At 38.4% G+C, this 26036-nt stretch overlaps 1 protein-coding gene across 1 annotated transcript in view; it reads left to right on the top strand.

Moving 5' to 3' along the window:
• Window positions 1-26036, top strand: part of SH3GL2 (SH3 domain containing GRB2 like 2, endophilin A1) — a 215692-nt gene that overhangs the window by 50332 nt on the left and 139324 nt on the right. The gene's annotated exons all lie outside the window — the stretch shown is intronic.

Genomic DNA, 26036 nt, shown 5'->3' with positions numbered 1-26036 from the left:
TGTCAGAGGAGCACTGTCCCTCTGAGGAGTGTTTCTGCAGTACAAAGTGCAAATCACTGAATATCAGAGACTGACCACATGGCTGTGAGAAAGTTGCCTAAGCTCCGTGAGCCTCAGTTTCCTCTTTTGAATATGATTCCATCATTCAGTATCATGTGTGGTTGTGCAAATGAGCTGAAAAAGGTCAAGCACTTACCATGGTCAAGCACCAGTCAAGCCCTGGGACGTGGGCCCTGTGAGAGAGTGCAAATCCCTTCCCTGCCGCCTCACATCCCTGAGTGCCCCTTACCCAAACAGAATCTTTAGATTGGCAGGAGGTAGAGTAGGAGCATTAATCTATTTCTCAAACACCACGCCAGGCTTAAAAATATATATCTAGCTCTGGAGATGGCCAGATAACTATTATAGGGTGTGTGTGTATTAATCTATGTGTGTAAGTAGGCACAAGTCAGGGTCTCACCTAATGAGAAGAAGCGTGCCTCGGTGACTTCAGCCTTCTTGACTCTGATTTTAAGACTTGGAAGTGAGAAAAAGAGTAACTGCATATATGCGAAGCTGGAAAAGTCAGTGACTCGTTTGGAGGATGTTTTTAGTGGGGAGCTTTAATTTCCAGCAAAAATTCTGGGTAAGTTTGTCTAGCTAAAGGGAGAACTGCACATTAGGGACTAACTATTAATGGATGAAGTCCTGCCAGCTACCTTTTTACAGATCTTCAATGTAAAGTGGGGATTTGTCTAGGTTGCCAGCTAAGAATCGATCTTGGATCCAATTCCACCAGAGCAGCTTTAATATTTTTAGCAGTAACGCTCGCCCAAGCACAGCATAAGGTGATATGGAATACCAGCTGTTTATAGAAATCTATGTTTTAATTAATTTCTAGAAAATGAAATTGCCTTTTCCCCCCTCAACACCTTCTGTCCAAGCTGTATGAAATTGTAGTAGAGTTCAGGAAATGGACCTTTACAGATAATTTAGAGGTAAACTAGGAGGTTGACTTTCAGGACCTGTGGATAGTATGGTGTTAGGGTTTCCTGGGGGTCAGGAGACCTGGACTCTAGCCTCAGTTCTGCCTTTTTCCTGACATGTGTGATTGGTTCTGCATCACAAAGCCATTGTGGCCCTCAGATTGTGCAGCTATTTAATAAGGGGTTTCTTAAACTCCCATATGTTTTCATTTCAATAAATTATTTTTATAACTGCATGATAGAAATGAAATACAGTGTTTGTAAGTCTCCTTCCTAAAATTATGATATTATATCCTTTAGAACTATGTCCTGGAGAAGGAAATGGCCACCCACTCCTGTATTCTTGCCTAGGAAATCCCATGGCCTGAGGAGCTTGGCAGGCTACAGTCTGTGGGGTTGCAAAAGAGTAGGACACGACTTAGCAACTAAACAACAACAGAACTGTGTAGCTTGGGTAGTTCTGTAGAATAGTTTGGGGATAAATCAGATTTAAAGAATCAAGAAATTGATTTTTGGCAGTCTGGCACTACATCCTTGCCCTGTCAAATGGATTCTCTTGTTCTGTATTCAAAGAGCAGTTTCACCTTGCCTTACACCAATTTCTTTCCCATTTACCCAGGTTTCATGTTTTGTGATGTTGTGATGTTCTGTGATGTTTGTGATGCCACTGTAAGGCCCATCTTCTGCATACACCTGTAATCCAGTTTCTCAGTTCAGTGAAGTCCATAGTCCTGTTCACCGATACTCATTTGGACTCTTGGATAATTCCTTGAGTATGTCTTTCTGTATATATTCTAACCTCTCTTAGATCACTGGTTCCCAGTTCACCTGCAATAGAATTACTTGGATGTTCTTGTTAAAAGTATGGTTCCCTGTTCACATCCCATTCTTACTGGATCCATGTCTCTTGCAATAAGAAAAAAAAAAATCCTAATTTTTTAAGACAACTTCCCAAGTGATTCTTTCAAATTTAAATTGGCCTCAGAATCACTGTCTTTGGAAATTGAGTCTCTATTTTTGTTCATATTCTCTGGGTCTAACATAACTGGAGTTCCATGATTATTTTTTGAGCTAATGAATCAATGCATGAATGGGTGAATAGTGAATATGTAGTTTATTGGAAAGCTATAAAATTCCTTTACCAGTCCGTTTATATTGAAGGCCGTGCAATATTTATTGAATGAATGGTGCTGATAACAAGGTGATGGAAGTAATTTTTTCATTGATAATCAGTTTCTAACCTACCATCTTTTGTTTCACAACAGTCTTCCCCAAACAGTCTATCTATGCATACTGAGCAGTTATCTGTGCTTGCTTGTGCACAAATGTCTTTGGCCTTGTGTTCAGAAGCACACCAGTCCATGGTAAGAAACTTGTAGGAGAACATTTGCTTAGGGTTTCAGTGTTAAGAAGGCTATCAAGTGGACCAGTTCAAGGGCAGGATGTGGTGGGTGAGTAAGAAATGAAAGGCACATGCATGCTCTAGCTCCTTGCTTTTTCTTATTGTCTTAGAGCTTTGTGGTTTTTACATAACATCACTAAAACTGGAGCCTCCGCAAGGCCAAATATGCGCTGATTGCAGAAGCTCCTGCTAATTACTGCTAATCACTGCTAATCTGGAAACCGCCTATTTCCTTACTTCACTTTATAAAGATGATGTAGCCTGAGGGGCTTCCAAAGCCCAAATGGCATCTGGGGGATGGGAAGGGGATTTTGGTTCTGAGGTCAGGTCTCTGCCTGCTCTTTATGGTCAAGGCAAGGCTGCATCAGGAATTTCCTCAGTCTTGGCCCCTTTCTCATCATGATGATAGAGGATTAGGGCCCTTGAATTGTTGAGGAATTTAGGTATTCAGCAGATAGATCCAATCAGAATAATGGAAAGGAAAGGTAAGTAGCAGTTGATTTAATATGTGACCTTTGGTAGCAATAAGTAGTATCCAGAAGCTGTGAATGCTGCTATTGCTTGATAGTATAGCTTGAGTTTGAGTAACAGCATAGAGTTGGTGATTTTCTAGAGGGGTGTATGAGAGGAGGAATTGAACTCATCTCTAACTTTCTTAATTCTTAGGAACTTTTCTGCCAATAAAACCCACCTAAAGAGCTGAAACACACAAAGTTAATAGCTAATAGTGTGAGCATAGCAGACTCTTCACTGTTGTCACATTTCTTCTAAATAATTCTGTTTTGGCAGTACATTTTGTTTTAGAAAATAAAACAAAAAATGTAGTAATTCATTTTTCAGAGAGGGAGATGGATGCTATCCATCTTTATTCCCTGTAGAATTCACAGTCACCTCCTTCATATAATCAATGTTTGTGTGAAATATTTTTCTAGTCTTCTAAGATGAAATTTTTTCCCCTAGTCTCCAGAGTCTCAGTTTTCTCATGTCTAAAATGAGAGTTTCGTATTACAAATGATCTTGAATACCTCTTTCAGCTCTAACAGATTCTGGATGAGAGACTATTTTCCCTAAATAGAAAAATTTAAATTTTAAATTTAACTAAGATCACACTTGCAACATTTTAGATTTCTTTACATTTGCAATCTATTCCCAATATCTTCCTTTTGAAAAAAATTTCCTCCTCTATCCTCCCTTTCCTAGATTTATTGAGAATGTATTCTCTAGTTTGATTAATTTCCTATAGAAAGACTATGAATATCAGGTTGAACTTAGATTTTAGGTAAACTGTTTGTCTTCCCAAGATGAGCTACTGTTTCACCAGTTCCCTGAAAACTGCTAGTGGTGGGTTTCTCTGCTGTGGCATCCCTTGGACTGTGTTGACCAGATTCCCTCTCAGGTTGCAGTGCAGTGATGACTGGGACAGGAAGCCCTGCTTGTGTGAAGAAGGAGTGAAGAGAATCCGGAGTCTCTGCACATGAGGCCTCTGGGAATAGTGGCCATAACATAGTCCTGGTCGTGCCACGCATGGTTTGTGTGACGTTGGTTGGGGGAGACCACTGGTTGTGTCTTTGCCTTTTTTGCTCATTAGTAAAGTGAGAGGGTTATAGTAGCCAGGCGTTGAAGTAGATTACCTAATACTGACTGAATGCTTCCGATTACCAGTGTCTTGTAAGTCATCCAAGAAATTATGCTAGTTGTAGTTTGAGTGTAACACACATGTTTCCCACAATTCACCAAATGTTGGTGTTACAAATATGGAAATAGAATGGGTGGTTTCATGCTGGTTGTGTAAGATGGTATGTGGAGATGTAGGAAAAAATATTAGAACTTATACTTCTACATTTTCCTCAAATAAAAGTTGTTTTCATATTTTAAATTAATGTAGGATCCATATCATTTCTAAATAAAAATATCAGAGGAGGCCCGCATGCTGAATTTTTACTGATTGGGGCTTGTATCCAGGGTTAAAAGACCACTGGAATAGATTATATGTCTCTTTTGCTGAAAAGAATGTATTTCATTAGGACATTCCAGTGTGTGATTATTAAGCACTAGAATCTTCTATCTTTCCTTGGGAAAGATTATGATAAAGAATGATTGCTTGAGTGTGTCCAATTCAGTAAACCTTTATTGACTACTGTGTATCTTGGGGTGTGTTGAGAGAGGAGTGTTTAGGGAGGTACTTTTTTGCCTTTATAACATAATTAAAATGAAAACAGCAGCTTATGTGTTCTAATACCCTCTTGTTCAGGTCTTATGTTCATGTTGGCATGGGGTGTATTTGGTGAGCCTTGGCTGTTCTAACTCTTTCACGCTGCCCCTTCTCTTGCTATTCCTTTCTGGGTTTATTATGATGTAAACCCACCAAACAAGGTATCTAGGATCTCCATAGATGGAAAATATGACCCACCATGCTGGATATTCATGTCACCTGGGCTGGGTTACAGTGCTGGTAGTGGGTGCTCTGAAAGCATGAGGGTTACACGTTCAGAATACCACCCAAAGCATAGGATCTTGGGGTTTGTGGGGCTTTAAAACACCCTTTATTCTAACCCACTTTTCACTGACTTCTGCGAACATTTTATAATTTTCCATACTTTTTCTGAAAATGAGCTTTTTTATATCCCAATGATATACCTGGAAGACATACTTTGAAAAGTAGGTAAGTTGGCTTATTGAAGGCTTTAGGACTTCTCCTTATGCTCATCTTTACATTTTGGAAGTTGACCTAAAACATCAATACTTTGCTTTAGATTTGAAAATTATCTGTTAATTTCTTTCTAGGCATATTTAAATATTAATTTTCTTGGCAAAAGCATTTTCTTTTTAGGTTGAACATTTTATTTTAAAGGGATATTTTTAGAAAGATTTTAATAAAGCTTAAGGACTTTCTTAACCATATGCATCATTATTTCATCTATAAATTTATGGGAAAAGGGATCAGTGAAAAGGTTAGCATAACACTAATTAGCAAATGTCATTTTCTCTAAAGCTGGCTTAAAATTGTCTTTGCATGGGGAGAGAACTTTAAAAATGGATCAAAACTTAGCATCAAATAAAAAATAAAATATTAGAAACAAATAGGTCTTTCACTGTAAAAACAAAACATCTGAAGCAGCAAGGAAAATGTTATAATAGAAAAAATTCACTGCCTCTAGCTCAACTGTTTTTAGTTTTGCATGTTTTTATTTTTGTTCATAGAGCTATACATCACTTATTTGGTACTTTTGTTTTTTATCTGCTATTTATATATGATCTTTTTTTTAGTTTTTCCATTTATTGCACAGATATTACTGAAATGGCTATATAATGGGTTATCCAGTTGATTTACTGTAACCATTCTCATATTGTTAAGAATTAGAATATTGTATCCAGTTTTTTGACACTGTAGACAATATTGTTGGAAAAGTATTTTTGCCTGTAGTATTTTCCTTTTAAGGATTACTTTAAAAATTAAAGTTGGATTTTAAATTTGGAATTTCTGGGTCAAATATACTTTCATGGTCCTGAAATAATAGTCTGTTTTACACTTTTTAGAAGAAGTTTTTCTTTTTCCAATCCTCTAGGTCATGAGTGGTGGGTAAGGTTTTAAGTTGAGTGCATACAGGGGTCAAATAATTGAAGCTGTTTATGTTTGAATGCATTCTGAAGATTTTGTGCACTTAATGTATGCCTCTTATCTGGGGTCTGCCTGAAAGGGAGTCTCTCAGGGGCTTCTGCTAGTTAAATTAGGTTGGTCCAGTATTTTTATCAAATGGTAGCTAACTGTGGTGTTCTAGTCCTTCACGCTCATTCCTGGAAAAGGTTTCAATAAAATGAGAGGATATTAGCTTGAGGACAAAGAAGTTAGAGACCTGCACAAAAGCTTCCATTGCTAGCCAGTCACCACTTAGAGCTTGCTAGTCTCATGCTTTCCCTCTCCCGAGCCACCTCATTGGTCTTTGGAGCACTGCCTTTCTCTTTCTATCAACAGAGTCTTGCAAGCCTTCTGGTGTAGTCCTTGCCTCTCCAGTGAGTGTGTCCTCAGGGGTGGAACTGGGCAATCTAGGAAGCTAACTTTGGTGACCCAGGCATATGAGAAGGCCAATAGAACAGGAGTCTCTGGTAATATGGGTGCTAACCCTGCCTGGCAGGAGTGGGGTAGATAGCTCTTGTGGTCCCTGTGAACCCTGTCCATTGATGGACATCTATGACATGAGAATCTACTGCTTTGCACTGCTGCCAGTGACCTTAAAGATTGTTTTGAGAGACCATGCAAGTGACTGGATAGCTGTTTAGGATGTACTAAATGTAAAAGCAAAATACAAAATAGTCTAGATATTGTGCAAGGATCCTAAAATTTGTGCATATATTCTGAATAATATAAGAAAATATGAATAGTTTTAACAGGATATGGTGAGATTAAGGGGCTTCCCCTCCTCCCTCCTTCCCACCAACATGTTCTTTAGTATTTTAGCAGATTTTCAGTAGAATTTTAAAGTTATTTATTTTTGTTTTTTTTCAATTTAGACATGTAGGATCCTCAAATCTGTGAAATGAAGTTGAATGAGGAAGATTTGATTTTTCTGGTTAAGCTACTGGGAAATAGAGCTTGAAAACAGCATGCTTTTGTCTGTGTATCTTCTGGAACTGAAATGAATACTGTGCTCCTTTTGCTGTATGTCTGTGTGAGTATGTGTTAAGATCTCTCTAGGGAGGAAGTGTATCTTTAGCAGAAAAATTTCTTGCTATCCTAATCCCTGTAGGAGGCTAAAGGGAAGGATTTAAGTATCCAGGCGTGCCTTCAGTACCGTTTGGCCGCCCCTTTCTGCCCTCCCTTCATGGCTGTAATGCACATCTCTCATGGCCGGTTTTGTCTCGGGCTCACAGAAACTCTGAGCTCAGTTGTGCACACCATGTAGGAAGCCATGGAGCGTAACTATAAAGATGCTGATCCCAGACTCCGGCTGCTTGAGTTTGACTCTGGCCAACTTTGTGACTCGGCTCTCTACGAGAGGTTATCATCTGCACAGTGGAGACCCTGACAGTGCCCACCACTCAGGGATATTGTGAAGATTATGTTGGTTAATACTAGTGAAGCCCTGAGCCCAGCATGGTACTCTACTATAGTTATGATGATGATGATGATATAAAGATAATGATAAATATTCTAAGATGCTAAGGTATCCTAATATTCTGAGATTTTTATGTCAGCTTTTTTATCCTTTCCATTGTGGAAAATAAGGAAAAGAAAAAGAAAAACAAAAACCCAGAAAATCATAAAGAACACAAAATAACCCATAATTTCAGAGTTGAAATGTTCTTTGATGATGAAATGAAAGGTGCTGGCCATTTAAGGAAGTAAAAATCTCTATAAATGGGGTGTTTCCATCACCTCTGAAATAAATCCCCCCCCCCCCCCATTTTACCTATACTTAGCAAAGTAATGGGCTGATTGGCACTTGGTAGACAGTTAGTTTCATGTCTTGATACTGCTGTTATTGTTATTTGGGAAAGTCTCTTAAGTGTTTCAAGGTGTTCTTTTAAGGCAAAAAATTAAGGTTAACTGAGCTTGGCCATTCTCTCTTCTCTTAGTCTTTGACTTGGTTGGTCCACAGTTTGTTCAGTGTCTCTTTCTGTCTCCTGTGGATGAGCAGAGACGACATCTTTGGACACCTCAGTTTGCCGATAAATATTGAGCCCAAAGTAAGTGCTTGACACTCTTGTGGCAAGGGAACTATAGAACTAGGCTATGCAGGTGTACTTTCTGCCTCATGGAGCTTGCAGCACGGTCTTGAACGGAGAAGGATTAGCATCCTTTTATGTCATGATGTGATGAAAGCATCTGCAGGGCAGCACAGGGTCCAATGCAAGTACTTATCAGAATATCTCTAATTAGGATGAAGTGAAAAAAGAGGTGGTGAGATGAGCACCCAGCCCTGAGCCATAAAGCCTGGCATTGGACTGCTTCATTTTTAGGAACTCAGTTTAATTCAGAATCCTGTGGCTCAGCTCTAAAGAATCTGCCTGCCAGGCAGGATATCTGGGTTCAATCATTGGGTTGGGAAGATCTCCTGGAGAAGGGAATCGCAGACCACTCCAGTATTCTTGCCTGGGAAATCCCATGGACAGCAGAGCCTGGTGGGCTCGAGTCCATGGAGTCACAAAGAGTTGGACATGACTTAGCAACTAAACAGAAGCAGCACATCCCTAAAATGTACTGAGCATTTGCCTTCTAGGGGCTGGGGATGCAGAGTTTGTGTCTTCACAGACCACCTAGTCAAGTTGAAAAGGCAGGTGTCTGCTGTGAAGAATACATATCAGGGAAATTGGATGGTTTGACTTAATCTTCTTAGAATGTTTCTTGGAGTCAGCTGTGGTGCCCATTGGGGTTCAGGAACAAGGGAGAAAAATGAGTGGTTCCCTTAAGGCTTTCTGGAGATTTCTTAGTTGTTCTGGACTCCAGTGGAGGAGTATCACTGGAGGCTGTGAGAGGATGAAGGTTGCTACTTCCTCTAGCTGCCATGGATCAGCCAGGTGCTTGCAGCAAGTAAACCAGAAGTCCTGAATGCAGTGGCTAAGGTCTAGGCGGGCACATGACCTCCACAGGCATTCAAGCACAGTGATGCCAAAGCTTTGCTTCTTTAGCAGTGTTTGGTTGTCTCTTGTCGTCTTGCTGTGCTTTTCACGGAATCCTAAGTGATGTTGGGTCTTGTGCATGTGTGTATGTGTGTGTGTGCATGTGTGTGTGTACACATGTGCAGGTGCTTGTGTGTGAAGTATTAATGGTGGCATTTTTGAGCAACAGTGAATCTTCAAAAAGAAGTGTCTAGTACAAGATGACCTTGGACTGAGAAGTCTAAACTACATTTTATCATTGTATTTCTGGATTCTAGTATGAAACTTGCCATTGTGGGCAGCATAGAAGTGTTCAAAAATGGATGGATTATGCATATTGTGAACAACCTTCCTAACCTACCTAGAATTCCCTGAATTTTATCCCATGCCAAGACTCCTTCTGTCTTTCCAAACATGTTGTATTTTCCTTTCAGCTAAACTATTTGTGTAAGGAAACCTTGTGATGTACAATAACATGTTATAGCCCAGATCCATTATTCCATTCTGTATGTCAACCGTAACTCTGAAAAACGACCTTCTTCACTGGTGGAATTATGTCAGGGTACAGCTTGTGGCAGTTTAGCTGTTTTTATAATGTTAGAGGAAATCAGATACTTCTTTTCATCCAGGAAGATTATTTTCCCATTGTGCAAGTTTTTAGCCATAGAGTTAATAACCTTCACATCAAGTCAAATATTTAACTTATGCTGGAAAACAGTTTAAAGTAGACATTTAATTCAAATATTATTTCTCTTGTGTCCACTGAACTGGCACTAGTTACCTTATCCTTGGCATTGTCTTTAAAGACAAAAATCACAATTAAGGCCCATTGTCTCTCTTTGCGGTTAAATCAATTGTCTGTACTGCTTATTTTGCTTGAAGTTCTTTGTGGGTTTAAATTCATAGTAACTAATTTGGCATGTTGAACACTTGAGCAAAAAGGAGGTCCTTGATCATTTCATACATGTGAATATGTTGTTACTGCTAAATTTCCTTCATTTTGCTTTTAGTAGACTACCTGGTCTAATGTGCTGATTGCCTGGAAGGAAAAAGAATCAGAAGACAGACTTAATACATGTACTATTTCTTGCTAAATTGGTGTGTCTTCTGAGAAGAACTGATGTTGTTGGGCACAGCTTGCAGTAAATTGTGGCATTTTTTTTGGACAGGAGGATAAACCCTTGGTGGTTAATTCAACTTATGTTACATTTTTAGGCTAGCATTTAAGATCATCTCACTGTTTTGCTACGTATTTTATTACTGCAGATTACTACTTGAGAAAGTGTTGCTGGTAAATGGAGATTGGTTAGGATATGGCCATCAGATTTAGGGCCAGACAAAACTTTCTCAAATCCCTAGTCTTAACTGAGAGTTGGTTTGGAACTCTGGGAACCCCTTCTGAACTCCCACGAACCCCTAGTCCCACCTCCCTTGTAGCACTTGTTTCACTATTATCTGTTGGTGTGTCAGTGTTCCTCACTTAGTTGTGAGCTCTTAAAGTCAGGGGCTGTGTTGTAACATCTCTGAAGGAATGAGTTCATGTAAAAGATGGCATTCCACACTGTTCTTTGTAAGGACAAAGAGATAGTGGAAACAACACGCTTTTTGGATACAGACGTGTGATTTGAATCCTGTCTTGTCCACTCACTAGCTGTGCACCCATAGACAAATGTTTTCTTTTTTCCTGAGCCTGAGGTTCCTTATCAATTAAGGTGGGGAAATAACCTCAGAAGTCATTGTTACTGTGCTCAGAACAACCTCAGTGCTTATTCTGAGGGAGTTGGAGAATGCAATTAAGTACCCAGCACAGTGCCTGTGGTACCAGCGGGTGGCCAGAAAGTAGTTGTTACTCACGTCATTACTTGGTTTTCACTCCTCCATAATACTCACCTTTAGGATCTTAAAACACTGCTTTCATAGGACTGGTGTTTTTCAAGATGTCCCAGAGAAGCCCATAACTACTTTCTCAATCCCCAGCAAATTTTTCAAGTCAGTATCAAAAAAGTCATTATGTTATTGGATGTTCTTTTATTTACTCATCCATTGTACAAATATTTTATTGAGTGTTTGCTGCGTTTTAGGCCTGAAGCTGAGAGCTAGACATATGAAAAATGAATAAAATAGGTTAGTTCCCTATCCTAATGGTATCTTTTATTACTGTTGTTCAGCCGCTCAATTGTGTCTGACTCATTGTGACCCCATGAACTGCAGCACACCAGGCTTCCCTGTCCTTCACTATCTCCCAGAGTTTGCTCAAACTCATGTCCATTGAGTCAGTGATGCCATCCCACCATCTCATCCTCTGTTGCCCCCTTCTCTTCCTGCCCTCAATCTTTCCCAGCTTCAGGGTCTTTTCCAATGAATTGACTCTTTGCATCAGGTGGCCAAAGTATTGAAGCTTCAGGTTCAGCATCAGTCCTTAAAATGAATATTCAGGGTTGATTTCCTTGAGGATTGACTGATTTGATCTCCTTGCTGTCTCAGGTACTCTGAAGAGTCTTCTCCAGCACCACAATTCAAAAGCATCAATTCTTTGGATGGTAGAGACAGACAAAAAAGGCAACAAGCCAGTGAAGGCATAGTTAGTTGTGAAAAATGCCACACAGAAAACCAAATGATGAGGGGGAGAAGTTGAGCTGATGGAGACTATTTTGGACACGACGGTGCGTGAAGGGTCCTTTGAGAAGATGACATGAGCTGAGACTTAGAATGAGACAGGGCCACTATATCTCTTCTTTGGGGTACTGGGAGGTCTACAGAACAAGGTCTCTTTGCCTTGTGGGCTCCGCCTGAACCACCAGCCCCCACTGTGGTCACCTCAGCCTTTTAAACCAACCTCAGCAGGTTGATGGACCTCCTTTCTGCAGTAGAGTGGTCCTTCCATCCACCCCTCCCCATCAGCCTGTAGGTAAACCCCTCTGTGCTATGGGTCTGACTTCTCTCATTTCCCTGGTTTGCAGATGTTAATGGACATCAGAGTCACTGGGGTTTATCAGAACTGCATTGCTGGGCTCCACCTCCAGAGTTTCTGATTCAAGCAGGATTGAGAATTTTCATTTCGAGCAAGTTCCTGGGTGAGGTTGATGCTGCTGGTCTAAGGATCACACCTTGAGAGCTGCTAATACCTTTTTGCCCTCAGATACATACATTTCTGTGTCTCATCCCTTTGATCCATCTGTATAGTAAATGTGGGTAGAACATACACTTACATAGTACTTACTGTATACTGGGCACTGAACTAAATAAGTGCTTTTTTCATATTATGTTATGTATAGTGGTCCTTTGAGACAGGTGTTATTATTTTTGTCTGCATTATAGGTGAGGAAATGGAGGTGCAGAGAGGTTAGATGGCTTCAAGATCACTTAACCAGGTAATGGTGGAGCTGGAATTTGAACACATGCAGTGTAGTGCCCATGTTCTTAAGCACTTGGTGAAAACAGAGATGGTGACAGTATCTATCTCCTAGGGTTTTCAATGATGATTATATAAGATAACCTATGCTGTGGGCTGACACATGTGTGAATTTTAATTATTCTTATTCCGTAGGTAAGAATAAAGTCTAATTTTGCAGTTATTAAGTCCTGCGGTATGTTAAAACACTGACTAGGTAGGAAGTGACTTTCGGCCGGAGAGTGTACTAGACAAGTGTAGTTTATGTTGCAGTTGCTCTATAAAGGTATGCTGAATGAATTTGTGAATTCTGAATTGTCAGGATTAGAGTGAGACCGTTGCCATTTTCTCTTGTGGCATTGGATTGCATCTCTAATCTAAGATTTCTTCAAGAGGATACAAAAAGCCTGAAGTACAAAGAAAAAAATTGGTAAAATGGACTTTATCAAAATTCAAAACCCTACTACCTTTCAGAGAACATCTGGGGATAAAAAAGCAAGCCATCATCTGGCAGAAAATATTTGTAAAACATAAATCTGATAAAGGGCTTTTGTTCAGAACATATAAAAAACTCTTGTAATAGTAAAAGCAGACCTCCCAGTTAAAATTTTGGGCAAAATATTTGAATAAACATGTCATAAAAAGGTACATTAATAGTAAACACAAGAAAAGATGCTCAGCATCACTAGTTGTCAGAAAACTGCATATTAAAACCACAGTGAGATACTACCACATACCCATGAGAATGACTGAAGTTAAAAAGACTGGCAATGCCAAATATTGATGAGAATGTGGAATCCCTGGAATCTTTGTATGTTGCTGGTGGGAATCCAAACTTGAAAACAGTATGGCAGTATCTTTTAAAGTTTAACCTAAATTTGCCATTTCACTTAGCAGTCCAACAGTTTGATATTTGTCAAAGAGAAATGAAAACATGTGTCCATATGACTTTTATGTAAATGTTCATAGCAATGTTATTCATAACAGTCCCAAACCAGACAAAACCTCAATGCAGCATATCTGTACTCTGGAATACAACTAAAAAAGGAACAAAGTATTAATACATACAGATACATGTTGACTTTTGATGAATCTTAAAAAATTATGCTAAGTGAGAGAGGTCAAACTCAAAAGAATAAATCCTGTCTGATATCATTTATATGACATTTTGTAATAGGAAAAAACCAGTGATAGCAAGTAGATCAGTGATTGCCTGTGCTGAAAGTTGTCTGTGCATATTTATTGCAAAGAGTACCAGAAAGCATTTCAGAGTGATGGGATTGTGATATGTGAATGGAGGTATTGAAGGTTACAAGATTGTATATAATTACAAAATTTGTCACACTCTACAGTGAGTGAATATTACTGTAATTTATTATCTTAGTTTTAATTAATTGTGGAATCATGAATTTTGTGTCATAAAGTGGAAACATTTAAAATGTATATAGCCCTTGCCAGTTTAATCTTGCTTGCTTCTGCCAGTGAAGCATTCTGCAGTGTTTCTTAATTAAGTATGGTAGTAAAGGGTTATTCTTCTAAACATTTATACTCGTTCTTTTACTAGTCATTATGTGAGTGAAGAACTTGAAAGGAGGTTACTTCTCCCTTTCGTATTCTGTATTTTTTTAAACCATATTAATTCAATTTACTGGCCCTTTATTACCTTTTTTCCCAAGAGCATTTTTTCCCACTCACTATTAAAAAGACTAGACAGATTTATGGGACACATAATCTGTTCTTTACTAGAGACCCTGTGTATTATATTGTTGGGTTGGCCAAAAAGTTTGTGGAATTTTCTGTGAGATGGTATGGAAAAACCCGAACGAACTTTTTGGCCAACCCCATATTAAAGAAAGCCAGTAATATTTGCATTTTAAAAGGATCTTTCTCAACCTGTTTTCCTGCCTGTGAAATAGGCCTAGCCCTTTCAGGGCTGTTGTGAAGGTGAACTGCGACCAGCTGTCAGCTATGACAGGACTGTCTGTGACCAGGGCACGGTCTCAGCACACGGCCAGTGGCTTTCTTGTGCCTCCCCAGGACACTTGGCCCAGTTTTCTCAGCGCTAAGGCCCGGGAATGTTCTAAAAGGTTTACTTAAAATGTTTATTTACTGTGACTGTTTTATTTATCCATTTACTTATTATTATTGTGTCCTTAAAATGAGGGTTATATTATAAAAATATTCAGATCAGTTTTAACACATCATTAAGGCCTAAGAGAATATTTTTTCCTTCATTGTGTTGCCTAATGTAGCATAATAGCATAAAATTTCAATTTTTAAAATTAATTTCAAGGAAGAGTGTAAATATAGAAAAGCCTGTCTTTCCCTAAATTGATGTATAAATTCTAAGTAAAGTACTGGCAATGCCTGTGGATACAATTATAACAAAGTTGAAAAATTTTGTTTGATTTTTACCTGGATGAGTTCATTTGTAAAAAATATCTTTAAACTTTTAGAAGGAGCCCTGTTTGGTGGGTAGATGCTGATTCTTTTATCAGTTTTCTAATGGTGTGCACACTGTACTTGAGTTGAATATTGTATTTTTACCTTCGGACAGCCTGTAGTGTTTTCAAACAAATAGCTTTTCCGGTTATCTGAAGTTTAGCTCAGTTGCTGTCTCCCTACTGCTCTTACAGTGTGAGGCTTCTGGTAACAGCTGGGAGCAAAGGGTGCATAAACCTTTTGAACTCAGATTCTTGTTTTCCAGCAATGAAATTAACAAGGCACAAACTGCTTCTCTAAATTGACTTGCAAAAGAAATTTAAGAACAGATGGAATATTCTCTAATTATAAATATATTTTTTGTGACTGCAATGTGCAAAAACATTATACTATATATTGTGGGCGAAGACTAAAACGAATAATAGCAGGACCTTGTTGTGTGCCAGATGCTGTGCTAAATGCTCTATGTGGGTGATTTCATTTAGTGCGTACAACAGATTCTGTGAAAGAGCTCTTGTTAGATACACACACAAACACACACACACTTTAACATCTGAGAAAACTGCTGCTTTAGGAAAATGCAAATGGTGACACTGGGCTGCCAATTCAGACCACAGAGCTAGTGTTCTTAACTCCCATGATTAACATTTGAAGCCTCACCTTCTACATCTGTAGAATGGGGATAACAAACTAGTTTGTCATGAGGGATAAATACAGTCATGCTAAAAAACACTTGGTATCACATTGTAAGTACATAATGGTAGTAGCTATTATGATTGTAAAGATTTAGATAAATAAAATGTATGTGAAATCCTTAGCACAGAATATGGCATCTAACTACTCAAAGGCTCTAAGAGACATCCTTTGAATTGGACCTTAGAAATTGACAGTGTCTCTATATATGGAGATCAGTGGTTGGTGGAAAAAATCATGACCAAGATTAGGGAAATGCATGTACAAAGCCCTGAGATGGGATTGAGGACTGCTAAGTAGTCAGCTTGGCCTAGGAAGATAGGAAGCTAGCTAGCAAAGGTACTTTGGGGTCAGAATATTAAAGATGAATGTCAGGCAAAGAAGTTTGGCTCTATCCTTTTTTTGGAAAGCCAGTGTGTCAATTTAACTTGCTCAAAAATATGCAGCATTTTTCTTTAGCATTAGTAAGTTAATGATTTAGACACTTAAGAAGGAGAGTTCCCTAGGGTTATTTTCTTATTATCATTGTCATTTATACATTCATTTTCCAAAATGTACTTAGATGGTGCTTTGATAGAATCAAAGCTGCTCAGAAAATGAACCATTGGTTTCTTTCAAGTAGCTTCTTCAGTTCTGTTCAGTCACTCAGCTGTGTCCGACTCTTTGCGACCCCATGGACTACAGCACACCAGGCCTCCCTGTCCATCATCAACTCCCGGAGTCTACTCAAACTCATGTCCATTGAGTCGGTGATGCCATCCAACCATCTCATCCTCTGTCGTCGCCTTCTCCTCCCACCTTCAATCATTCCCAGCATCAGGGTCTTTTCAAATGAGTTAGTTCTTCTCAACAGGCGGCCGAAGTATTGGAGTCTCAGTTTCAGCATCAGTCCTTGCAATGAATATTCAGGACTGATTTCCTTTAGGATGGACTGGTTGGATCTCCTTGCAGTCCAAGGGACTCTTAAGAGTTCTAAATTACTGTGTTTTCAGATCTCAGACTCTGTCTCAAGTTTGTCTTTTGGTGTATATGATGTATTCTAAAGACTTTTCCATGATAGTTTGGTTCATTGAGGCGGAAATGATGAAGACAACTCCTGGAGAAAGCTGACAATATAGGTTACAATTGAGAACCCAGAAGCAGAGTACTGTGGGACTGTTCACCACATCAACAATCGATTTTCTTTTCAAATTACTACAATGAGATGCAGATAGAAAAAGCACTGCTTCATCAAGTATATTATTTTATTCTGAGTATAAATGCTTTTCCTGTGTGATATTCAGTGTGAGTGTGTGTGTATAAAAGTAAATCTGTTAATGTGGCCTTTTATGCCCTTTTCTCTTAACTCAAGCATCCATTATAAGGTTCTACAGTATACATTTTTTAAAATTTTACTTTTTTATTGAAGGATAATTTATTTACAATGTTGTATTAGTTTCAGGTGTACAGCCAAGCATACATATATATATATATTTATACACACACACAGACATATATATACACACACATATACATATATATGTGAAAGTGAAAGAAAGTGTTAGTCACTCAGGCATGTCCAACTCTTTGTGACCCCATGGACTCTTCTCCCAGGAGTCCTCTGTCAGCAGGCCCCAGGTCAGGAGACCCCTGCCAGGCTCCTCTGTCAATGAAATTCTCCAGGCAAGAATACTGGAGTGGATAGCCATTCCCTTCTCCAGGGGATCTTTCCAATCCAAGAATCATACCCAGGTCTGCCATACTGCAGGCAGATTCTTTACCAGCTGAGCCGCCAGGGAAGCCCATGTATATATATGAAATCTAGATTTGTTTCCCATATAGGTAATTACAAAATATTGAGTAGAGTTCCCTATGATATATAGTAGATCCTTGTTATTTATCTATTTTAGATATAGTAGTGTATATATGTTATTCCCAAATTCCTAATTTAGCTCCTCCTCTTTCCCCTTTGATAAACATAAGCTTGTTTTCTAAGTTTGTAAGTCTTTTTCTGTTTTGTAAATAAGTTCGTTTGTATCATTTTTAGATTCCACAATTTTCATCTTTCTCTGTCTGACTTCACTTACTGTGATAATCTGTAGGTCCATCTACATTGCTGTAAATTACATTATTTCATTCCTTCTTATGGCTGAGTAATACTCCATTGTATATGTACCACATCTTCTTTACCCATTCATCTGTCAGTGGACATTTAGGATACTTCCATGTCTTAGCTATTGTAAATAGTGCTGTAATGAACATTGAGTGTACAGTATATGTTTTTAAAGGCAGAAATACAGCTATATTTTGAATTTAACAACTCTTCTCACCTCACAAATACTGTATTCTGCTTTGGTCTAAAGGTCTGTGTTTTCAGTATGATTTAGATGAAAGAGATAATAATGGTATGATAAAGATAAATCTGTGTCACCAAATGGTATGACACTTAAAAGGGCAGGGAGGATGTCATAAAACTTTATTTTGTTTTCTCTGTGCCAATTAATTAACACAGGTGAGTTTGCTTAATTAGCTCAATGAGGCAGTGCAATTTTCTTTTAATAAAAACCTAAATAAGGCATCATTATAGTCATGCAGAAAATAATGTTTTTAGTTATTTTGGATAGAAAATATATTGTTTTTCTTAGAGGAATGTAGGTGCTTTTTCTTCTTTGCATAAATTTTGAACAGATAAACATTTCAAACCAATTTGTTATACATTTGTTATAACAAAGAAATAAGGAAGAAAAATCACAGTTAACAGTTTTTACAAGTTTGTACCAAAATGGTATTTAGTAAATCCAGATGTTCTACCCAGAAAAAAATGAGGAATGACTCATACTTTAACTTAATCTAAAAGAAAAGCCTTCATGTTCAGTTTTTGAGTCCCACACATTTCTAATATACATGACAATGACATCTTCCTTGGAGAGAGTAGAGCTGACTTCATACCAGCTCTGATTATAATTTTAACTAAAAACAACAGTTGAGATGATGTAATTTTCATTCAGATTCTCAACTCAGTTATGGAATGAAAAATTGCACATGTGTACCTATATAAAATAAGATGGGATTCTGCCAAGATTTTACTTAAACTAGGAATAAATGCCATTTTTGTAATCATCTGAGGTACACAGAAGAACATGGTCTCTGGTTTGTGTGTTCCCCAAGCCTTAATCATCATGCTGTGGTCATCCCCTACTGTCCATGGGGGATTAGTTCTAGGACCTCCGTGTATGCCAAAGTCCATTGAAGCTGAAGTCTGTTATGGTCCACCCTCCGTATTTCTGGGTTCTGCATCCCTGGAAATCCATGGTTGAAGTGAATTTGATGTAATATCCACATGATGTCCACATCATGTTTTCAGTTAACTAACTGAAACATATTTTTTGTAAGACTGTAGGTAAATAATAAGGGTAAAGCACATCTTAGTGCAATATAGAATCTGGTCCTATTTGGAACATATAAAATACATGAGATTGCTCATAGTAATTCTTAGTTTTAGACCATGGTGGGCTTTACTCTGCTGTGGAACTGTGAAAGTGTGTTTCTTATTCTATGGAATACAGGGTTTCCTTCTCTTCACTGATCACCCTGATATCCTAATTACAGAACCACTGAATTTCCCCAGACCTGAATTCTGACACCCAGTCACTGACCCCAGAACTTTTCTCTGACTCTTCTTTCTTTCTTTCTCTTTCTTCTTCTTTCTTTTTCTCTTTCTTTCTTTTCTTCTCTTCTCTTCTTTCTCTCTTTCTTCTTTCCCTCTGTGTGTGTATGTGTGTGTGCGCCTGTGTGTATCATAAAGATAGAAAGAACACATGTTCTGTTTCTTGACTTTGCTTCTTGATTCTTTTTCACCAGTTTTTACTGTTCTCAATTACTATGATATGATTAATTTTAATATCTGGCAGGGTAAGCCTCTTCAGCTTTTGCTTTATTTTCTTCCATAAAATGTCTTAGCTATTAATTTTCTTTTTTTCTCCATGTATGTTTTTAGAATTAATTTGTCAAGTTTCCTCAAATTCCTGATGAGATTTTGTATGAAATGCACTGATGGTATAAGTTGATCTTGGAGAAACTCATTCTGCCCATGAGTATCTTTTCTTCCTATTTATGTGGAGATTTTAAAATATGCTTTAAGATTTTAACATTTTCTCCTTGAAAATCTTGTGCAACCTTTGTTAGGTTAATTTCTAGATATATTGCTTTTGTTGTTGCATGTTGTTTGTTGTTCTATTTTCAAATAGATTATTACAGTGATAAGAAATATTATTGGTTCTATGTATATTGGTTTTGTACTTGACAGTTTTGCAAAAACTCTCCCATTAGTTTTCCATTACTTTATCATCCCTCTTTATTTTTAGTAGTCTGTGAGTGATGAATTCTTTCAGCTTTTGTTTCTTTTAAAAAGTGTTTCACATGATATTTTTTTCTGTTCCCTTACTCATTGTTTTAATAGTTATTTTCCCTCTATTTTTCCTTTACTTTTTAAAAAATTTTAAATTTATTTATTTGTTTAATTGGAAGATAAGTACTTTACAGAATTGTGTTGGTTTCTGCCGTACATCAACATGAATCAGCCTTAGGGATGCAATGTCCTCTCCCTCTTGAAACTCGCTCCCCACCCGACCCCTCTAGGTTGTTATGGAGCTCAGGTTTGAGAGAGTAACATGGGAACTTACATGACCGTGTGTAAAATAGATAGCCTATGGGAATTTGCTGTAATGCTTAAGAATCCCATCTATTTTTATTCCTCCTGTAAACTCCCCGGATTTTGCCTTTTTTTTTTTTTTTTTTAATGGAGTGAAGGAGGGAATTTTGCCATTTCATTGCTTCTCTCTTGTAAGCCTTGCCTAAAGATATTCTAAATTATTAGCTTAAAAAAAAAAGACAAAAAAACAACAACAACAACAACACTTGGTTACTTCTTAATCTCTTTTATTTATTTTTTGGAAACTTCTTCTAGTTCATTGACTTCTGCCCATAATCTTTATTCACTGCCTTCTCATTTTTGGCTTTATTCTCTTGGCTTTGTCTTCCTTAATGAATTCACTTATTGGCTCAGAGTTTCCTGCTATTACTGTTTTAGGCACAGTTCACAGATTTTGGCATGAGTTCTTCCCTTGTTGTTATGCTTTAAGGATGCTTAGTTCTCATTGTTTCTTCTTGAAATCACATTATTACTTTTATGTATGTTTCAGATAGATAGCATATCATTTTATTATTTGTTTCTACTTATTATTTTATAATATAATCTGATGGACGTTTTGGTAATTTTTTGAGGATTCCATTGTTGTTCATGAATTGGTCAATTTGTGTGAATATTCTATGAGTGCTTGATTAAAAAGAACACAGTGTGTATTTCGAAAGTTCTATGTGTGTGCTCAGTCACTCAGTTGTGTCCAACTTTGCGACCCCATAGACTGCAGGCTCCTTTGTCCATGGGATTTTCCAGGCAAGAATACTGGAGTGTGTTGCCATTTCCTTCTCCAGGGGGATCTTCACTACCCAGGGATCTAACCCATGTCTCTTATAGCGGCAGGCGGATTTTTACCATTGTGCCACCTGGGTCTATGTGTTACCCTTAATTCGTATACTTACATTTTATCTATCATGACTCTTTGAGTCATGGTTTTTAAAAAATTCAGTGTGAAAGTGTTTTTGGCATTGTTTCATCCATTTTCTTTATTACTATTCCATCAGGCTTATATATGCCATCTGATATTGTCTTTTATCTTCATTGTGCTTGTTTTTTGCTTGCCTGCTTGCTTTCTTACATTCCTTTTATTTTCTACCTTCCACTGGAAACTGTTTCAACTGGGTGTTTTATTTATCCCCCCTCTCCCCACACTTCTCAGTTCTTGGAAATTCTTTCTTTCGTTTTGCTTTAAAATGAATTTGTGTATTCATGATAGCAGTCGGTTGTAACATTTGGAAGGAGTCACACAAGAATACACAAGTGGTGTCAGGTGTATGGTGTTCGGTCGTCTCCGTTCAGGGGTGGACAGGGGAGACCGTGCTGGCAGCCCCTGAGGGACTGACCCCCTGCTGTCCTCCCAGCAGCACCCTCCTTGTTGTACCAAGTCTGGTTGTTTTTTCTTTTTTTTGGTATTGTTAACAAGGGCACTCTCCACTTGCTCCCTCCGTCAGAGGTTTGGCTGTTTCCCACTTTCTTTAGCACTTTTCTTCCTCTCAGCTGGGTGGACAGGAGTTCAGGTTGGCTTTGTTGTCTCCTAGCCTGGGCCACATTCAGCTCTCTTGATTGAACCTTTCTTGATATTTCACTTTCTGAAGCCCCCAAAGACAAAACTCAGCACTGTGAATGGTACCCACTTAGGTTGTCAAGAGCTGCCAAAGCTTCTCCTTGACGTACAACCTCAAGAGCTTTAAAAGCACCCACTTAGGTTCTGCATTTCAAAAATCAGTTCTTTATTCTTTTGGCTGCATTGGGTCTTAGTTGGGGCACACAGGCTGTTCACTGCGGTGTGCCGGCTCCCTACTTGCTGCCCGCAGGTTTCTCTCTAATTGTGGCACATGGGCTTAGTGGCCCTGTGGAATATGGGATCTTTGTTCCCAACCAGGGATCGCACTTGCATCCCTTTGCATTGGAAAACAGATTCTTAACCACTGGACCACCAGGGAAGTTTCAGGTTCTACATTCTAAAGAAGACACTCAAAGAGTATTCAGACAGACTCTTTTCTGGACAGCTCATGACTAGAGGAGCAGGGCCAGTAGGGGCTTCTCTCCAGTGCAGAGTATCTTTTAAAATGCCCATTTAACAGGCCCAGCCCCTCTCCCCATTTCCAGGTCCACTGCTTTGAGGGCCCTGTCGTCACGTCTTGGTGATAGCTCCTGGCAAGTGGTGCCCAGGTCAGAGTTGTGAAAATCCAGCCGTTTGGGGCTCAGGCTTGGCCTAACGACATGGCCCTCCCTCCACAAGGGTGTTTCCCTGACCTTTTACCAAGGCTTGGGCTGAGCCTCCACAGGGCTTGGACCCCCCAAGTCAGTAGACCTTCTGCACACATCTGATCCCTTCCTGCTGAGAGCTCAGGTGGGTTTCACTGCCATGTTATGGTTCTGAGCCAAGAAGGAAAGAACAGTCAGTGTGACGCTCAAGAAATTGGGGACGTTGTAATTTATCACATGACATACAAAACAATCCCAGCCTGACCACATACCTGGCCCCTGTAATTCAACAATTCTTGGAAATTCTTAACTGTTACCATTTCAACTATTTCCCCCATCCATTTACGTTTCTGTACTCTTTTGATTCTCATCTAGAGAGTCTCGTGACCTGCTTTACACAATGTAGATGGTTGTTTTCCATTCCTAGTGCTTGTGTTCCTCAGCTGCCTTAAAATCTTCTCTGGACTCACTGACTCATTTAATTACCCTGAGATCATCCCCTGTCTTGGTGATGATGTCTTCTTGAGATGAGAAAGCTTTGATGGAAAAAAAAGGAAAGAAAAGCCTTTTTCTAAGTGAGAATTTAAGACTCTCTGAAGCAAGAGTTGTGAGACCTTATGGGATACCTTGTTTAGAGTTAGGTTTTGCTGGTGAATGTTCATGGAGACTTCATAAGAGGCTAACATGGAGGGTACGTGATAGCTTCAAGTGGGTAGAAAACATCAACTTCATAAAAAAAGAAATGACTAGAAAAAATTTTTTAACCCTGAGTAAAACAGTTGTACAGTATATTTACATAACCAGGCTTCTGTCATTATTCAGTCTACATTTTAAACTTTGACTTTTCCTTGATCTAATTAGTAATGAGATGCTAGAAGGTGTGAAGCCGAGGAGAGAGCTGGCAGGTGGTGGGAGGGCAAGAAATTGACAAATGAGAATCCTTTTCTCAGTCAAAAGAAAACCGGGTTGCTTTGCAAGCAAAGCAGAAATAGAGACACAGACAACACATATATAGATCCCAAGGGACTTGGGACTGGGGGAGGTTGGGAATTGACACTTATGCACTGTTGATACTATGTATAAAATAGATAGCCAGTGAGAAGGCACTGTATTGCTCAGGGAACCCTACTAAGGCATTGTAGTGACTTGAATGGGAAGGAAGTCCAAAAGGGGGAGGATCTGTATAAAGGCGATTCATTTTGCTAGACAGTGGAAACTAACACAACATTGTAAAGAAACTATACACCAATAAAAATTAATTAAAACAAACAGACTGGAAAAGGTGATACTTCTCTGGCTGCTCCCCTCTGCCACCCTCTGATCCCTGCTAAGGAACTAAACTTTCCTTCTCTGGGTTGTTGTTTTCTTATATCATTTGTAAAGTCTCCTTACTCTGGTGATTATAATGTTATTTCTCTGATGGGTTTCTGGGCCATTTCCCCTGAGTAACTGCACTCCAAGAGAGAAGGGTGACTCTTGTAGTCTTTCCTGTTTGTTCACTGAAGTTTTGTTATCCAAGTAGTGGATGAGCAGTCTTTGAATGTGTGGCAGTAAATAAGAATCTTGCGTTTATGCTAGGCAGTGAGTGTTTTGGTTTGTTAATAGGAGAGCTCCCGTCGCTGAGCCAGTATGCCTGTGTAACACTAGTCCAAAAGAGTAGATAAGTGCTCAGTCAACAGAATTTAATGATGAAAGTGATGTATGCCCTGTCCAGAAATGTTCAGGAATCTCATGAGAAAATGTTTAAAGAGAACCTTTATACAAATGAAGTTCTGGGTAAAAGTGAATTTAATCACCACTGACTATATTAACCAGTAAGTTAATGTAAACAAGAAATAGTGAATGAAAGATAAAAGAACACATTGTTTTGTGACAGAAGTGTAACGCCCTATTGCAACTTTAAGAGTATAATATGTAGAGAAAATGAGGTAATAGTAAAAAAAAGAAAAATAACTGGGTGTGGTAACATGAGGACATTTTCCATCTAAATTGTTCCTTTTAAAGACAGAGACATGCTGCTCCCTGAGAATGTGATGGGAGGTCTGCAGTGAGATTAAACAGGTCCAGGAAGAAACCATGGTTCAGTGTTCAGCAGATGTTCAGACATCAAACAATTCTTTGCCTTTCTGTGAAAAATCCCTCAGCAGAGGGCAGTGGGGAAGAGAGGAACTGGATCAGCATGCATTTTCCTTCTTCTGTGGAAATGCTCTGGAGCTCTATGAGGATTTGAGCCAGGGTTCATGAGTGGGAAAGCTGTAAAGGGGAAAAAAGAAAATCAATCTAGTTCCAGAAGACTACAATTTATTGTAAAACTAGTGCCCAGTGATGTTTCATCATTTGTCTTTCTGAATGGATTAGATAATATCTGTGACCAAGTTCTACTTTCAGATTAAAAACGTCAAAAATGCCTCAAAGATAAGTTTAAAACTTAGGTTCTTTATAAAAACAATTCTTGTGTTCTACCCGGAGGCTTCAGTCATTTGACTTTTATGGTCATTCATTAACCTGGTTTTGCTTTTAAGGAATGTTGGTGCTGGCTAGTGATACAGTGCCAACTGATCTCAGAGCTGCTGGGATTTTTCTTTGTCCCAAATGGAATATGTGATAAACATTAGACACGGTGATGTATGAAAGAGAAAATCTGAGGCGTTCAGATGAAAAAGTGGGATGAGGATTTGGAGGAGAAATGCAGAGGAGACTGCAGTGCCCTTTTCCTTCCTCCCCACAGCTCTTTAAGCAGAATGATTAGGTGGCTGTGTACGGGGAAGCAGAGTTTGACTTTTGGAAGTGGAAGACTAGCCTAGAACTCAGTCCTTAGATTGGTTTTCTAAAGATTACTTCTGTTACCAAACAGGCAATACTGAATTTCTTTTCTATTTGAGTTGTGTTGTTGAAGCTGTGCACGATATTATCTCAGTCATTTCTACAGGAGTGTTTCCAGTTTTAGTTATTTTGATGGACAGGTTTGTGCTAAGAAAGTTAACCATGAATGGATATTCTAGAGGAAATTTTAATATTATTTAAAATGTAATGTTTTCTCAGAGGATTAACTAACTGACCAGTATATCATAAAATCAGTAGATACAGTATAAAATAGTCCATTTATTGAAAGTTATAAAATAGTTTATTGAAAGTTGAGGTTTTAACTATTCTTGAATCTTGAATCTCAAGAATTCCACAATTCAGAAAAATAATTCCATGCCATTTCTGTGTAGATTATAAGTAACATAGATAATCTTGCCTACTGTACATTGGTGAAAATTATGTTATATTTATAATATCACAGATACTCAATAATAAATAGTAAATTGTTAAAGTATGTGCCTGTGATTGGTATCTTTCAACTTACTCTCCAACATGCAAAGAAGAAATAATAAATAAATAATAAATAGCTACTTAAATTACATTCATGCATCTTGAGGAACATGTTTGAGCATCTTTAATGCTTATCATAAAAATATTTTCAATGGGTATTCTCATGTTTGCTTAAAAAATATACATGATTGCCTGACAAGCTAAGTAGTACACAGTTGAGGTTAGGAAAATGGGATAAAAAAGTAGTTCATTTATTAATTCATGGTATAGATTGAAAAGATGATTTCATTTAATGAAGAACATTGTCAGGTGCTACATAATTGAAGTATTCTATGGTAGTATAGT

The sequence above is a fragment of the Cervus elaphus genome, chromosome 29 (assembly GCF_910594005.1).
Source record: "Cervus elaphus chromosome 29, mCerEla1.1, whole genome shotgun sequence".
NCBI lineage: Eukaryota > Metazoa > Chordata > Mammalia > Artiodactyla > Cervidae > Cervus > Cervus elaphus.
The sequence above is the reverse complement of the archived record's forward strand: the minus strand, read 5'-3'. Positions and strand labels throughout refer to the sequence as shown.